Consider the following 6,536-nt stretch of genomic DNA (forward strand, 5'->3'; position numbering starts at 1 on the left):
CACAGATTATTGGCCTTAAAGATACTAATGTGTGTTCCCTGAATTCATCAATTTATTGAACTAATATTTATTTAGTACCTATCGTATGCTCAGTGCTGGGAACACACATAAATGAGACTGAGTTAACCCTTGAAGACTTCAAAATTATAGACATAAACAATTCAAATTATAATCAGGAAAGGTCACTAGAGTTAGTACAGGGCACTTTGAGGGCAGAGGGAAGGAGGCTTTTACTGTGGACACTGAAATGAGGTGCGTGGGGGAATCAATCTAGCCCTATATGAATTTCTTTCAGATGAGCTAACTGATTTTAGAAAATATTTGCAAATTTCTAAAGATTAACATGAAATAGAGAGCACTACAGAAAAATAATAAGAGTACTTCGATCTAATGGTGCACATTGAGAGAGGGCTCCTTAAGCTACATCTTTTGGCTTCATAGTAACTGAGCCAGGTCCTTTCTGGGCCAAAGGGCTCCCACCTTGACAACTCTAGAGGTCCCTCCTCCTCTCCCCTTCCTTCTTGTAAAAATGACAGTGTGAGCATGTTGTACACTGAACTTTGAAGCATTCCTATATAAGGTTCTGCTATAATTATCATCCAACACTTTGATGTTTTATCATATCCATCTTACAGACTAGAAAACTGAGGCCTGGGAAGATTGTATGACTTACCCAAGATCACATGGGTATTACGTAGCTGTATTGGCCAGCACTCTGGCTTTTGAAAATGATAGAAATCAAAACTGGAATGAACCTAAACACAATGACAATTTATTGGTCAGCTACCTGGAAGGTGCAGGGGTAGGCATCCTGTCAGAGAGCATTAGAATAGGGGGCTAGAGTCACCAGGCCTCTCTCTACACTGAACTTGGCCTTTCTGCAGGCTGGCTTCATTTCTCAAGCAGGCTTCTCCACATAGTAGTTTCCCCTTCTCCTGGCAATTGCGAGGGCACATTCCAATGGCTTCGAAGGGCACAGGGATCTCCCAGTCACCTTTAGATACTATGTCCTACAAGTGGGCTCTGACTGGCTCATTTGGGTCAGGCATCCCCTCGCTGCAGCAGGAGTAGGGCCGCCGCCCTACTCATACAATCACATGTTTTGAAACATTTCTTGGAAGAAAGAAGGGGTTATTTTGTGCAGTCAGAATAATAAAAGCCCACCACAGTGGTGGAGCTGGAACTGAAATTCATACTTTGTGGCCCCAAATCCAACCTTGCTTCATGCTTTTGACATTGAGAACACCATAGTAGTTTTTAAGTTGTATAGCTAAAGGACTTTATCTCATTTACACTTGGATGTTTCACAGATCCCTCAAAAACTTGACCTGATGTCAGAGCTGACCTGCACTGCACTGTCTCGGTCCTCGGCACTCAACTCCTCAGCCTCCAGTTTCGGTCTCAGTGACAACAGACCCAGGGTCATGTTATAACTTTCATGGGCCCCAGGTATTTTGCTTCCATAAAATTATTAAATATTACATTTTACTGCACTGGTATAAAGTTGGATTTATTAATATTACATATCTAAGCACTTTTTTGAACTAAAGGTTCACTTTGCTTTTATGATTTGAAAATAATTAAATCACTTTTGTGGGCCCTAGACACTACACCCACTGAGCCTGATGGATAATTTGGGACTGAACTGGCTTGCCTCTGTCTGAATGATGTGAGCCAGACATTTGGGATTTATCTTTAACACTTTCTCCCTTCATCAGCACATTTCAATTACCATATCCCATCAGAATTACTGCTTAATTTTCTCCCTAAGTTGCAAATCACCTGAATTTTTTTTTTCCTAGCTCCACTTTCACCTCCAGGTTTTAAACAGCCACAGAATTTCGACTGATCTCCTTGCATCCGTTGTTATATTTCTGCAATCTATGATCATTAGTGCAGCCAGAAAGCTCTTTAAAAAAAAAAAAATCTCTATTTTACAATCTTTCAAGAATTTTATCTTCTTCTTGGGAGAATGAAAAAATTATCTTAATATAACCGCTAAGTTCCTGGAGGAACTTGCTCCTGCCTGCCTCAGAAAGTGTGTCAGTCTTTCCAGCATGACCACACTGGGCTTCTCTCTGGTCCTTGAATGCAGCTGTGTCCTTTGTCTCTCAGGGTCCCAAAACATATTCTTTCTTCTGGAATGTCTTCTGTCCTCCCTGACTTGTCACATTAATATCTGTCGTTCTTTACATCTTGCCTCCTGTCACTTTGTCATAAAATCTTTTTCTGGATCCTACTCACACAGCGGGAATCAAGTAGATCAGAGAGCAACTGTGCACGCTTTGAAATTACTGCACAGGACCATTTTTTAAAATTGGCTTTTTATGTAATAGTGACCCCACTGTCCATTCCATATACCAATTTCTGGCATAAAAAGTTGAAATAATAGTTTTATTTTACAGTTGATGCAATGGAGACACAGTGAAATGGTATAATTTATCCAAAGTTGCAAGATTTCTTAATGAAACTACTCAGTCTAGAAAATGACTAGAGATTTGGTGATCTTCCTGATTTATTATGCTACGTTGCTCTTCCATCATCAGTGGATTCACAATCAGCTCTTACTCATTTGTGCATTTACTAAACACATTGTATTTTATATAAAGCAAATCACTTGTCACAAATTATGTAACACCTCCTCCTTACTGTCAATATCTCTGTGTCCAGGAGCCTAAATAATAATAACAGCCTAAGGAAAACAGAAGTAAGAAAACAAATAAATGAAAAATAGCTTCACCCGATGCAGAGGCAGACTCATTATATACCATGAAGTGAAGAGCTCAGAGTGGCCAGTGAGCATCCTTAAGACGAGCACAACCATGTAAGGCGCCTCAGTGAAAAGAGTGTTCTTCGGAGTTAGAACAAAATTAGAAATGTAACTACTACTTATTTTACCGGTGACCTTGGGCAAATGAATTTACTATTTTAGAGTCTCGGGTATTTCCCCTATTAATTTGAGATAATAAAACCAACTAGCAGGGCGGTCATGTGAGAGCCCCTCTCTCTCTGCCCAAAAGCTGGCTGGAGGGAGATGGGAACTGCAGCACCGCCTCCTCATTCATCTCCTCCTGACGCCTCTTGCAAGAGAGTGGCTATTTCTAAAATGATTGTTTAGCTCGTGAGATATTTATCGGGCCAGCGAGGGGTCAATGTGCTTTAAACTGTCCCAGTGCATGCCTCAGCATGTTTTCCACCGCACAGCATCAGAGCCATGCGGCTGCCGAGAGCGGTGCCACCCCAAGGTGCGGGCGCAGAATTCAGACAGGGGTGTCTGCTTACATGCGGAGCCCAAGCCGCAGGCTGCAACCCTGACTCACTGCCGCACCCTGCACTGCAGCATTGGTCACTGTCCCAGCTCTTATGTCATTTATCCATCTGCAAAATAAGAATTACAATAATACCTCTCTTGAATACTATTATGGGATAAATTGAGTTAAACCAGGTAAGGGGCTGAGAAGAGAGCCTGACCTAGGCTTGGTGCAATAAGTATATTGGACTGAATGCACTACTTTGTGAAATGGGTTATCATTTTTGCCACTTTGAAGACGAGAACACTGGAGGTCAGAGAGGTTAAGCCACAGGTAGAAGATGCTAATGCCAGGACTTGCACCAAGTCCAGCTGACTATTAATTACATTAGCAAATGTTATGCATTTCTTCATGGGAAGGATATAAGAATAATGTTCTTTAAATACTTTTCCCAAATTCTTTATTGCACAATTGAGGGGGGGGGAGGGGGAGAAAGGGCAGCTTAACCTTGAGTAACATGATATAGCATCTGCAGTTTCATTTCTGTATTTGGGTTAAATCAGTTGTCAAACAATAAGAAGAACAGAGTGAAGATTGGGGTGAGGACCGAGTCTGAAAGACTGGTAATGGTAGTCTCTGATCTAGATAACCACTGGCTGTTTCCCCCAAACTTCAGTTATGTTAGTAAAGCAAGAGGTGTGCTTTTATCTGAAAGTGAGGAAGAAGTGAGTTTGGGAGCTTAAGGATTATGAAAGAAGCCCCTGAAGTCACTGTGGAGAGAAATCAATTACTGTCTGTAGTCCTGAGAGGGGCCATGCATGACTCATGGTGCCAGTGAAAGATGAAGGCTATGAAGAGATCGAGGGAAGGGCGGAGAGAGAGAGACAGACAGACAGACAGAGGAAGAGAGACAGAGACAGAGAACGAGAGAGACAGAAAGAGAGGTTGTGCAAAATAAGGAATACACTTTTTATATGAAAATATGTTTGCATTTCACCAAAATACGCTAGATGAAAGGCACTTACCAAAGAGAATCTACACCTCGGTCTTGGTTTTCTGTTCTGGGACTCAGCGTAGCATCAGCAATTGGCCAGCAGCTCAGAAATTCCCGGGACAGCTGCGGACTTCAACTCTGCGTTTTCTCCGCACCCCCTGCCCGGGGGATGCGCCGCCTCCCCGGCCTCTTGGCCGACACTGTGTTTACCTGGCCGGCCGCAGAGCTGTGCTCCACACTGTCCTAAGAGCCAGTTCCTGCCCACCTTGGTTAATCCTGCTCTCCAATTCAAAAGCGTGATGTTGGCCAAGCCAGGGGAGACATTTTGATTTCAGCCGCCTAGCCTGAGTTACATAGGTCCCGTGCTTGTTGCGTCAATGGGCCAGGACTTTCCAGCCTGTAGCTAAGCCCGTCTCCTTCCTGTGGAAGTGCCGTGAGAGTGGGAGAGAGATGCCGGCCCGCCCTGTGCGGGGCCCTATGGTCAGCACTCCCAGGAGCCACCTTATGCAGCCTTCCCTTCAAAGGCGCTATGAGGAAAGTGATGCACACAGCGCCGGACAGGCTCTGCTCATCCTGCCCGGTGCACAGGTAATTCTAAGTGAGTTCCAGTTTCCACCCTATAGATTTTACGGCAGTCTTCCCGTGTAAGTCATCACTCCTTTCCAGTCTTTGTTCTTGCCTGGTATATGATGCAACAGCCCCAAGCACCGGAGAAACACACAGGAATGCTGCTGAGATAAATAGTTACATACCTTAACAAATGAGTGTTGACTTTTTTGGGGGGGAGGGGTTCCTATGCACATTGTCAGAGGATGGGAGTGGGGCTAGGAATGAGAAGTGAGTCTGAGAGGCTGGTAATGGTGATCTCTGGCCTAAATCACTCAAAGCGGATCTGTATGGCTGAATTTAGCAAGATTCAAGCAGCGATGGTGAAAAGCCTGGCTGAGGATGCCTGCCTGCAAGGGGGTCAGGAGCACAATAGGAAAGATGACTAGATTGTTCTTGGTAAAGTTGATGAAGGCTTGGGATAGTATACGGAAACCTTAAAAATCTCAGAAAAATGCAACCATTTTTATTTTTCAATACACTGCTTTTGTTGAATCTTTAAAATATCACAAATATGTCTGAGGGATCGTCTGGCATCTTGCTGTTTCTATAGTTGGACAACTTAGAACTTGTTCAGCAGTTCATGCTGAACTGTTCCTTTTTCAGAGACTTAAGTACCATCCAAAATGTTCTGATATCTTTGTTTTCAACTGCTGGGGCTTGCTGAATCAAAGCAGCTGAATTTGATACAAGTTCAATGCTCTTTCCTTCAAGAATCAACTCATCTTTCTGGGCTTCAGATACTGACCAAGCAACGCCTGATCTCATCCGAACTCTGAGAATGTACTTCTCACCCAATAAATTTCTATTTCTACAAGAGAACCATTCTCCTAAACGACGTTATTGGGGAAGTGAGCGTCCCCAGGCCTCATCTTCTAAGGGAAGGCCAGGGTTACACCCTGGATCATGTTCTGGACATGAGAGCAGATGGTGCGAACCGTGCCAGTTCCTTTCTATTTCCCCACCATTTGTCCACCCAGAGCCCCTTCTTTTTCTTTCCAAATAGAGTGATGTGGTTGAAGTCCCTCCACAAGGTGCCTCTGGGGCCCTTCACAATAACTGTGTGTCCCTTCAGAGTGAGGTCCATATTTTCTGGGGCGTCGACAGTCTGATTGCTGAGAAGGGTCTTCATCCTCACAGTAGGTGCGGCATAGACAAATTGGAATCATTTTGAAGATCACCTAAAATTATGAGTATTGCTGTAGGTCTACCTCACTTTTGACCTCTGAAAAAGCTAAGATGAGCTCTGGGAATTCTATCCACGGAACATTATGTTCATTATGATGTAAGTTCAAAAGAACTATTGTTATTATTACATTGGACAAGTAGTGCTCTGATCCCCTGTTTCCTTTTACTTCTGTTGTAGGACAACAAATCGCCTGGGACTTTAGGATATTTTGACTTGTTGATAATCTTACCTTTGTAATGACATTGGTCAATCCATCTGTCACTTCTGTTCATCTTTTCTCAAACTGAATAATGGATGACTCAAGAATTAATCTTCAGCAGTCTATAAAATTGATGGTTCTCTGATGAGAATATCTTCAAGTTGTGACAAGAGACATAGAAAATAATTCTTACTCTCCATAGTGATTTGCTGGCTCTTTATTTCTATAATATAACCAGACATGGGTTGGTTTTGTGGATCAGGCTAAAACTTCAATTAACAAGGTTTAGGAAAGGCT

General features: G+C 43.0%; 1 pseudogene; it reads right to left on the reverse strand.

The window, feature by feature from the left end:
• Positions 1–5,424: 5,424 nt before the first annotated feature.
• On the reverse strand, positions 5,425–5,983 carry LOC107523866 (large ribosomal subunit protein uL6 pseudogene; annotated as a pseudogene).
• Positions 5,984–6,536: the final 553 nt, after the last annotated feature.

This window comes from Miniopterus natalensis, chromosome 14 (genome assembly GCF_054644295.1).
Source record: "Miniopterus natalensis isolate mMinNat1 chromosome 14, mMinNat1.hap1, whole genome shotgun sequence".
In the NCBI taxonomy this organism is placed as follows: domain Eukaryota; kingdom Metazoa; phylum Chordata; class Mammalia; order Chiroptera; family Miniopteridae; genus Miniopterus; species Miniopterus natalensis.